We start from the raw sequence: 11,441 nt of genomic DNA, 5'->3' as shown, positions 1-11,441 counted from the left end.
ATATTTATGTGGATTTATTTCTAGGTTCTCAATCCTATTCCATTGGTCTGTGTGTCTGTTTTTCTGCCAATACCATACTGTTTTGATTATTATTGCTCTGTAGTACAAGCTGAAGTCAGGGAGTGTGATACCTCCAGCACAAGACAAACACAGAAACAAAAACTCATAGACACAGACAATAGTTTAGTGGTTACCGGAGGGTAACGGGGAGGGGAGTGGTAGATGAGGGTAAACAGGGTCAAATATATGATGATACAAGAACTGACTGTGGGTGATGAATGCACAACGTGATATATAGATGATATATTACAAAATGGTACACTTGAAGCCAATGTAATTTTTTTATTTAATTTAAAGTTACTTTATATTTCTTTTTTATTTTTTTAAATTTATTGGGGTGACAACTGTTAGTACAATTACATAGATTTCAGGTGTACAATTCTGTATTACATAATCTATAAATCCCATTGATATGTGGTATATAAACCAAAAACAACAAAAGAACAAGACAAACAAATGAGAAACAGAAGCCATTGTAATTTTAATAACCATTGTCTCCTCCAATAAATTTTGATTTTAAAAGAATTAAAATAAAATAAAAGAAGAAACAGAGAGTTCAAAGGACCTGCAGTGGTGTGCACAATAAATATGTATAGAGTGTAGAATGGGTTGGAGTGAGATAAGAAAAGAAGTTAAAGAGGCAGGCAAGAGCAGATCATCAGGGCCTTTTTTGCACATTGTTAAGAATTTGAATTTTGTTCAAATATTTATGAGAAGCCATTAGACACCTTTAAGCATGGGTGTGGCCTGATGTCTTTCAGGAATATTTGACTACTATCTAAAAAAGAATATAAAGAAATAGGAGTAAAATTGGGGAAACCTGTTGTGAGGTATTTGGTGCCAGTATCCTAAGTCAGAAGTGATGGTAGCTTGGTATAGGATTGTAGAAGTTGAGTCAGAGAAGAGTGGTCAGATTTTAGAAATATTTTGGGGGGAGAATTTTCAAGACTTTCTGATTTCATTTGGTAGTGATTATGGCCTGAATGTTCAAAAAAATATTGCAAGATGTATTTATATGTTTATACTGTAACACTTTAAATGATAACTTTAACATGACCAGAAAAAAAATTATTGTTCACATTATTCTGCACACTCTGAGAAAGACTTGCATTTGGGATCATCATCAACAGCGTATATCAATTCTAAAATTTTTTAAATTAAAGATTATTGGGGTGACAATTGTTAGTAAATTTATATAGATTTCAGGTGTACAATTCTGTATTACATCATCTATAAATCCCATTGTGTGTTCACCATCCAGAGTCAGTTCTCCTTCCATCACCATAAATTTGACCCCGTTACCCTCATCTCCCACCTCCCACCCCCCTTACCCTCTGGTAACCACTAAACTATTGTCTGTGTCTATGTGTTTTTGTTTCTTCATTTATTTGTCTTGTTCTTTTGTTGCTTTCAGTTTTATATATCACATATCAGTGAAATCATATTGTTCTCTGGCTAGGACTTCCAATACTATTTTGAGAAGCAGAAGTGATAGGGGACAGCCCTGTCGTATTCCTGAACGTAGAGCAAAGGGCTTGTTTTTCACCATGAATTATGATATTAGCTGAGGGTTTGTCATATATGCCGTTTATTATGTTAATGTATTTTCCTTCCATACCTATTTTATTAAGTGTTTTAATCATAAATGGATCTTTTATCTTCTCAAACGCTTTTTCTGCTTCTATTGATATAATCATATGACATTTGTCATTTATTTTGTTTATGTGGTGTATCACATTTTTTGATTTGCATATGTTGAACCATCCTTGTGTCCCTTGGATGAATCCCACATGGTCGTAATTTATATACTTTTTAATGTATTGTTGTATTCGATTTGCCAGAATTTTGTCTAGGATTTTTGCATCTGTATTTTTCCTCCCTTCTTCCACCTCCCCCCGCCCACTCTGGTTCAAGCCCTTGTTTTTCAGTCTAGTTGTGTAGGACACAGCTCCCAGGCCCATGCTGGTATTATGAGCCTTGCGCTCCTCCCGGCTGAAGCAGTTGATCGCCAGTCCTCAGCCGGCCACTCACAGCAGCTCACAGCAGCTCTCATAGGCTGCCAGCCGCTCACGATGGTTGCCAGTCATTCATGCTGGCCACCAGCTACTCATGACAGCACATGGTAGCACACAGTAGCACATGGCAGCACACAGCAGCCCACAGGCACTCACAGCAGCCCATTGTTCACAATCTTAACTGTAGAGGGTGAAGCTCACTGGCTCATGTGGGAATTCAACCGGCGACCTCGGCATTAGGAGCGCGGTGCTCCAACGCCTGAGCCACTGGGCGGACCCTGCCTCTGTATTTATCTGAGATATTGGTGAGTAATTTTATATTTTTGTGTTATCCTTACCAGGTTTTCGTATCAGGGTAATGTTGGCCTCATAAAATGAGTTAGGGAGTACTGTCTCTTCTTCAATTTTTTGGAAGCACTTGAGTAGTACAAGTATTAGATCCTTTTTGAATGTTTGGTAGGAATCACTTGTTGGCCTTCTGGTCCCAGACTTTTTTTTGGAACTTTTGGATGACTGACTCAATTTATTTAATGGTGATCGGTCTATTTAGATTTTCCAGTTCTTCGTGATTCAGACTAGGAAGGCTATATGATTCAAGAACTTGCCCATTTCTTCTAGATTATTGAATTTGGTGGCATATTGTCCTCCATAGTATTTTTGGAGGATCCTTTGGATTTCTGTGGCATCTCTGATAACTGCCCCTCTTTCATTTCTGATTTTGTTTGTGTCTTTTCTCTTTTTATCTCAGTGAGATTAGCCAAGGGTGTGTCAATTTTATTAATCTTTTTAAAGAACCAGCTGTTTGTCACATTAATTTTTTCTATTGTCTTTTTGTTCTCTATTTCATTTAGTTCTGCTTTGATTTTTATTACTTCTTTACTTCTGTTGATTTTGGGTTTCTTTCGTTCTTCTTTTTCTAGTTCTTTAAGGTGTAACGTGAGGTTATTTATCTGGGATTTTTCTTGTTTCTTGAGTTACATTTGTAATGATATAAATTTCTCTCTTAAAACTGTTTTGCTGCATCCCAAAAATTTTGGTAGGATATACTTTCATTATCATTTGATTCTATGCATCTTTTGATCCCTACTCTTATTTCTTCTTTGACCCTGTTCTTCAAAACTGTGTTTTTTGAACTCCACAGATTTGTGTTTTTTCCTGCTTTCTTTCTGTAGTTGATACCCAATTTCAAAGCCTTGTGATCAGAGAACATGCTTGGTATATTTTCAGTCTTTTTAAATTGGCTGAGGCTAATTTTATGTTTCAATATATGGTCTATCCTCGAAAATGTTCCATGTGCACTAGAAAAGAGTGTGTAGTCTGATATTCTAGGATGAAGTGCTCTATAAATGTCAATTACATCCATTTCATCTAATATGTCATTTAGGGTTGATATTTATTTATATGTTTTTTGTTTGCATGATCTATCCATAGCTGTCAATGATATATTTAAATCCCCAACTATAGTTGTGTTTTGGTCAATTTCTCTCTTTAATTCTGTTAGTAGTTGCTTGCTATATATCGTTGCTCCCTGATTGGTGGCATAAATATTGATGACTGTTATGTCTTCTTGCTGTATAGTCCCCTGTATCATTATGAAATGACCATCTTTGTCTCTTGTTACTGTTTTCATCCTGAAGTCTGTTTCATCTGATATCAGTATGACTACACCTGCTTTTCTATAGATACCATTTACCTGGAGTGTCAATTTCTACCCTTTCACTTTGAGGCAATATTTGTTCCTGTAACTGAGATTTGTCTCTTGGAGGCAGCATATGATTGGGCTTAGTTTTTTTTTTTTTTAATTAAATTTATTGAGGTGACAATTGTTAGTAAAATTACATAGATTTCAGGTGTACAACTCTGTATTATATCATCTATAAATCCCATTGTGTGTTCATCACCCAGAGTCAGTTCTCCTTCCATCACCATATATTCGATCCCCCTTACCCTCATCTCCCACCCCCCACCTCCCACCCCCCTTACCCTCTGGCAACCACTAAACTATTTTCTGTGTCTATAAGTTTCTGTTTCTCATTTGTTTGTCTTGTTTTTTGTTGTTTTTGGTTTATATACCACATATCAGTGAAATCACATGGTTCTCTGCTTTTTCTGGCTTAGTTTTTTTTATCACATCTAACACTCTGTGTCTTTTTATTGGTGAGTTCAGTCAATTTACATGGGTGATTATTGATAGGTTTTCCTATCATTCTATCTTTGTTTTTCTCGTAAGACTGTGTCTCCATTGCTGTGTCTTTTTGTTGTTGTCTGTTATTTTAGTGTGGTGGTATTCTATGATTTGTTTTCTCTCTCTTTCTTCTTTTATTATGTTACATATTTCAGTTCTGGATTTTTCCTTTGTTCTTTCCCCCCCCCCTTTTTTTTTTTTAAGTGGTTACCGTTAATTTTATGTAAAAGAAAGTTTCATAGTTAGAGTATTTTGTTTTCTTCAACATGCTTACTTTCTCCATTTCCTTATGCTGGTTCAGGCCTTTACTCTCCCCCTTTTTAAGTTTTGGTTGCCACAAATTGTCCCTGTTGATGGTGGTCAAATAGCCTCCTTCAGTATTTCTTGTAGTGTAGGTCCTGTGTTAGAAAATTCCCTCAGCTTCTGGATGTCTGGAATGATCTTTATTCCTCCTTCATATCTAAAGGATACTTTTGCTGGATATATTTTTCTTGGCTCATAATTTCTCTTTTTTAATAGTTTGTATATTTGAGTCCATTGCTTCCTGGTTTGTAGAGTTTCTGCTGAAAAATCTGATGATAATCCAATGGGCTTTCCTTTGTAGGTTACCGTCTTCTTTTCCCTGGCTGCCTTGAGGATTCTTTCTTTTTCTTTAATTTTTCACAGCTTGAATACAATGTGAATTGGAGAAGGTCTGTTTGGGTTGTGGTAATTAGGTGTTCTGTTTGATTCTTGCATTCGAGGATCCTGTTCTTTCCACATGTTTGGGAAGTTCTCATCGACAATTTGTTTGAATATATTCTCTGTTCCCTTCTCTCTTTCTTCTCCTTCTGGTATGCCCATTATTCTTATATTGCTCTGTCTGATGGAGTCAGAAAGTTCTTGTAGACTTCGTTCATTTTTTTAAGTCTGAAGTCTCTCTCTTCTTTGATCTGTGTCATTTTCAGATTTCTATCTTCAATGTCACTGATTCTTTCCTCCATCCGGTCAGCTCTATTACCAAAGTTGGCTATTTCATTCTTCATTTCTTTTAATAAGTATTTAATCTCCAGATATTCTATTTGGTTCTTTTTAAAAATTTCAATCTCTCAGTAAAATGTTCATGTTGTTCTTTGATTGTATTTCTGAGTTCATTAAACTGCCTGCCTGTGTTTGATTGCATCTTGTTAAGTTTTTCCAGAATTACAAACTTGAATTCTCTGTCATTTAAGCCACACATTTCCATCTCTTTAAATTCATTTTCTGGAGACTTTTCATTTTCTTTCGGAACTGCCATGTTACCTTGGTTACTCATGGCAATTAACAAATTGTTATTTCTCTTCTTAGGCATCCGCAGGGATGGTTTCTGCCACAGGTTTGTAGGAAGTAGTCTTTCCTTTGCTTTCCAGTAGGTGTTGTTAGAATGCTTTAATTTCTTTCTAACTGTAACCTTTAATTCTTACCCACGTTGTATTGTTATATTTTCTCTGCACTGTTCCAGCTTCTCACACAATGTGGGGTTTCCATGGAAGGTGGGTTTTCCTCTGTGAGCAACTGCCTGGGTCTCAGGGAACTGACTCCATTGTGGGATGTGGAAAGCTTTGGAAGTTCTGAAGCTCTTCCTGAACCAGATTCAGGGTCTGTGTGTTTCAGCGGTTCTGTTTACCCCTGCAGGTATCTGCCCTGATTGGTGGGTACAGGTGTGGTGTGGGTTATTAGAGGTGGCTCTCAGCAACAGCGGCAAGCACCAGCACAGTCTGTCCTCTACCCAAAGCTTTCTCCCCTTCACTGGAGCTAGTTGGGCTGTGAGTCCATGGTGTGAGCAGTTCTCAGAACTGCAAATATTCTGTTAGTTTTATCTGATACTGCTACAATTCCACTTCTAGCACTGGGGAAGTTGGCATGTGGTGAGCTGTGGGAGGGTGAGGAGAGGGCGGCTAGGCTCTGTGCCTAAACTGCCATTTTCACCCTTCTTCCCTCAGTCTTTTGTCTGAGATCTCTGTCGTGAGCATTGGGTTCAGCTGTATTATATGCTGATCCCTCAGTCGGATCTGTGGGCCATAAGGGGAGTGCTAGCAGTATGAATTTTTCCCTCTTCCTTGGCTGAGGTAACTCCAGAATGCAGGGTGCTTGGGGCTCTGAGCTCTGGTCTCCGTCCTGGGCCCGCATGGCATGCGTCTCTGTACTTCCTGCTATCATCCTCCCCAGCTTACCCAATTTGCCCACCTTTAGATAATTTCAGTTGCACGTCACTTAGTCTTCCCTGTCTGCTGTGCAAGGAGTCCTTTGTGGAATTATAGTTGTTCAATTTGTTGTAAATTCCAGGGGAGATTTCAAGAGTCTCAAGTCACACTGCCATTTCCATGACATCTTATATACATCAATTTTAATTTTAAAAAAAAGGAAAGATTCATACCAGAAAAAAAAATAACTGAAATGTTTAGAAATTCAGCAAGAAATTAAATTATATTTTATATAAATTCATATCCAGATAATAGACAGAATCTAACAGAATATAATTTTTGTTGTTGTTGATGACTGAAGAAATGGATCAATAAGACCATCAAACATCAGGACACATTATCATGTCCTAGGTGTTTATTGAAATATGTCATCCATGCTCCAAATGGCCCCAAACTGCAGTGCTTTTAATAGTTTGGGTATAGTCTTTGAGGTCTTATCCTCTAGCTTGTTACAAGAATGTGATTTTTAATTGTGGTATGTCAACCTGAAATGGTAACTTTTTTACTTACTTCTACCTTCTAATTTGCTACTTCTAATCTTATATAGATGGGAGAATGAGTAAGGTTATTTTGCTTTTATACAAACATATATCCATATATATTAATATAGATATATGAATATATGAATCTGAGCAAGAGATAAAATACATCTATGGGATAAATTACTTGGGCTTTTTGGAGAACTATTTCAGGTTTTTAATTAATTAATTATTTGTCTATTTCTAGATTCCAGGCTGAAGTTGCTGGAAGTCTCATTTTCTTGCTTGTGTCTGCATTTGTATGTGTGTTCAAACTAGATTTTTTTTGTTTTATTTGTTTATGTATTTTGTATACATGTATCTTATTACTTTAGAAACACCACATTTGGTTTAATATCTTAAACCAGAGGGAAATTATTATTAAATTCATTAATTAGGGGCATGTTTACACCTCTGATGTTGACATACTTCATGTTTGAAGTTGTGGTCCTCTTAATTCATTAGTCTTTAGTGTTTGTCAATAAAAGAAAAGAAGTACTTGAATATTGCCAATGTATATGAACTGTATAGCGTATCAGGGTCCGAATCTATGTCAATAGTTTAATTGAATAAAGGGTAATTTGGAAGGTTCACAATTTTATGTAAAAGCAATATAATTTTAAATGTATTTACTAATAGAAATTAATTGTTTTACAACAAAGGTCAGTCAGTTTTTTGTAGTGCAAACTTGTACCTTGACACCCCTGGTCTACCTTCTTATTAAACCCTCAGAGTTATAAAGAATGTCTATTCTTTGGCTTTCTTATCTACTGGTCCTTTGCAACAGTACCATAACAATCTTTTAACATCATTTAAAATAGTAATGAAGCTTCTCTTTTACTTTTGAAAAAAAATGAAGTCAGGATGGCCTCACTCTACCCTTTGGACTCTCACCTATGTCCCTTGTTCCATGAGTTATTCACTGTGACAGATATTACTGAACTACAAATCTTTGAGAAATAACAGCAGTTTTATCTTTCTTTAATTCCCTTTCCTTTATAAAAATGACCTTAGTTACGTTTCTAGCTTATACCTATCAAAGGAGGCCCTAAGGGTCTTTTTCAGGTCAGCAGTATGCTTTTGAAGAAAGGAACTCTGTTAGGATTCAGGAGACCTGGATTATTCTTTGTGTTTCCTTGATAACTCATTTATTGACCTTGAATAAGTCACTGAAGGCCTCACTAGGTCTCAAATTTTTCAGTTATAAAAATGGTTATATCTCCTCCTGATTAATGTATATGGTCCAATTTTATCTCTGCATTAATGTTGAAATTTACTCATGTGAAGAATCTCTCCTTTCGCACATGGCTTATTTATTATGTGGTAGAGTTGGAATACTGATAATGAGAGGAACTTCCTAGAGGTGAAGGGAGAAGGTAACAATAGCACAACTTGAATACCACATGCTATAGACTGAATTTTTTTTGTACCCCAAAATTTGTAAGTTGAAAGTTAATCACCATGTGATGGTATTAGGAGGTGGAGACTTTGGGAGGAGATTAGGTCATGAGAGACGAGCCCTAATGAATGGAATTAGTGCTCTTATAAAAGAGACCCAGAGAGCTCCCTCACGACTTTTACCATGTGAGGACACAGGAAGAAGATAGCCATATATGAAACAGTAGGTGTGTTCGTACCAGACACTGAATCTGCCAATGCCTTGGTCTCAGATGTCCTAGCCTCCAGAACTGTGAGAAACAAATTTCTGTTGTTTATAAGACACACAGTCTATGGTATTTTGCTATAGCAGCCCAAGCAAACTAAGATACCACAGATGCATGTGCAGCAATCCCTCATCCTGAAGCCATTCTTGCAAAGCTTGAGGGATTACCAGACATGATATGCAGTGGCTTCTTTAAACATCCCTGTTGAACATAAATCCCTCAGCTTGTTGAATATGATAGCTACCTTAGTAGAGCTAGCATTAAATCACTCTCTCTCTCTCTCAAGCTCTCAAGCTCTTAATCTCTCTGTCTCTCTATCTCTCTGTCTCTCTGTCTCTCTGTCTCTCTGTCTCTCTCTCTCTCTCTCTCTCTCTCTCTCTCTCTCTCTCTCTCTCTCTCTCGCTCTCGCTCTCGCTCTCGCTCTCTCTCTCTCTGTCTTGGCAGAGGTAAAAGGTAAATGACCCTGAGTTTAGAGAAGTATGGGGAGCATAAAACATGTGTTGATTCTACGTAAGAAAGAGCAGTTCCCTTCTAACTTTTTCCCAAGACTCTATCACAAGCTAAGTCTTTGTTATGCTCTAAATGTGTCCTCTGAAAATTCATATGCTGAAGACAGAACCCCCAATGATGGTATTTTGAAGTGGAGCCCTTGGGACATAATTAGAATTAGGATGAGGTCCCCCATAAGGAAGAGACACCAGAGTCCCCTCTTTCCACATGCACACACCAAAGAAAGGCCTTATGAGCACACAGTAAGAAGGAGGCTGTCTGCACATTAGGAAGAAAGTTCTCACCAGAACTTAACCATGTTGTCACCCTAATTTCAGACTTCCAGCTTCCATAACTGTGAGAAAATAAATGTGTATATTTTAAGTTACCTGCTAATGGAATTTTGTTATAGCATTTAAACAAAGGCAATCTAAAACAAAAATCCCCAAAATGGGTAAGATTGTTTCTGAGTGACTTTGTTTCACCTATCACAGGAAATGCCCAAGTCTCATTATGTGCTTTGACTTTTCCTTCCTTCCTTCCTTCCTTCCTTCCTTCCTTCCTTCCTTCCTTCCTTCCTTCCTTCCTTCCTTCCTTCTCTTTCTTTCTTTCTTTCTTTCTTTCTTTCTTTCTTTCTTTCTTTCTTTCTTTCTTTCTTTCTTCCTTTCTTTTTTACAACTTACACACACTTTATTTCCTTGATTAAAAGCCTTTTCATAATACACATAATGTTTTCCATTGTTGAGCTCAACTTTGTTCACACTGACTTCAGTGAGTTGTGTTTGGATTTTCTATGCTCAAGACTCTGCTCAGTTGCTGCTGTTGTCTGGTTTTTCTTTCAGGATGAAGGTGGGTACTTTTATATAAAATCTTATTTTTAATTAATTCTCTGGCAATTCTTTTCTGTATTCTTAGCTTTGCATAATTGTACCTACAATGGAACCAGGATCCTAAGATCACCAAGATAAATCCTCCTACTCCAACATCACAAGATCTTCTAATCCTATGAGTTAACGAAAAAAAAATATCCAAGGCCAGGAAAAGCAGACCCCAATGTACCATATAATATTGAATCCTGTGCAGTGAATGTTTTCAAAATCTAAATTTCCTAGGAGCTTAATGGGCATTGCTTTCCCAGGCTTGCTGGGCTCTGGCCATGGTGAGAGTAGGTCTCACTATTTGCTTTTTAAAATAAAGTCCACTTCAGCCAGTTACATGTGCATGTTATCTGAAAGCCTCAGCACTGCTGCCTGGTACTGAGGAACATGGATAGCTTAAATCAATTCCTGTGATGGTCATAAAGTCAAGACAGAGAAATGTGACCATTTTAGTGTGGAAATGGTGGCCTCCATGCTTCTGTGTAGACATGCTATGAGCTTTTCATTGAAATTCCCCTTCTTATTGCCTACCCTTTAATCCTAATAATACAACTCCCTTCTTTGAAATGCCCCCACATTCCACACAGCCTCATTCCAAAGGCTCCCTGCAGTTTTTAGACGTGGTGCCATCTGCTTTAAAACATCTGAATAACTTGCCCTGTTGCTGAGTGAATTTGTTCACCAACTCAATTGCATGGCTCTCTAAAATCTGAGTCATATTTGATCTCCCATTTGTTTGTTTTGTTCCTTTGTTGTTTTTGGTTTATATACCACATATCAGTGAAATCACATGGTTCTCTGCTTTTTCTGTCTGACTTATTTCGCTCAGCATTACACTCTCAAGATCCATCCATGTTGTCACAAATGTTCCTATATCATCTTTTCTTGCCGCCGAATAGTATTCCATTGTTTATATATACCACAACTTCTTTATCCATTCATCTATTGAAGGACATTTTTGTCACCCCAATAAATTTATTAAAAAAAATAAAAGTAAAAATAAATAAAAAAATTAAAATTAAAATAAATAAAAAAAAATCTGAGTCATAGTGCTTACTTTGTTAGTAATCTTTATTAATATTTCGTTAGCCATTTTTTTTCTTTCCAGAGGGATGAGGTTTGCACTTTTCTTGTCATGCTGGGAAGGAGTGATAGAGGCAGAAAAGCTTAATGATTTAAATAAAGATTGCAAATTATTATTCTCTTAGAAATTTTAAAACACACACATTGTATACTACTTTCTGATATAATCATATCCCTGCCTATTGAGCCTGACATGCATGAAATCCATAATGAAGTTGATTTTCTAAACAGGGAAATAACTTCTTACAAGGAGAAGTAAGGAGTGTTATCTTTTAAGAATGTTTTTTCAAGGAGAGCCAATGAGAGTCAATGAAGTAATTCTTTTAA

The 11,441-nt window shown here is 36.8% G+C and overlaps 1 pseudogene; it reads right to left on the bottom strand.

Annotated features, from left to right (window-relative positions):
* Positions 1–9,910: 9,910 nt before the first annotated feature.
* On the bottom strand, positions 9,911–10,749 carry LOC148754670 (cytochrome c oxidase assembly protein COX20, mitochondrial pseudogene; annotated as a pseudogene).
* Positions 10,750–11,441: the final 692 nt, after the last annotated feature.

Source organism: Rhinolophus sinicus, chromosome 18 (genome assembly GCF_057876585.1).
Source record: "Rhinolophus sinicus isolate RSI-liver-muscle chromosome 18, RSI-T2T, whole genome shotgun sequence".
In the NCBI taxonomy this organism is placed as follows: Eukaryota; Metazoa; Chordata; class Mammalia; order Chiroptera; family Rhinolophidae; genus Rhinolophus; species Rhinolophus sinicus.
This window is presented reverse-complemented; position numbering and strand designations above follow the sequence as displayed.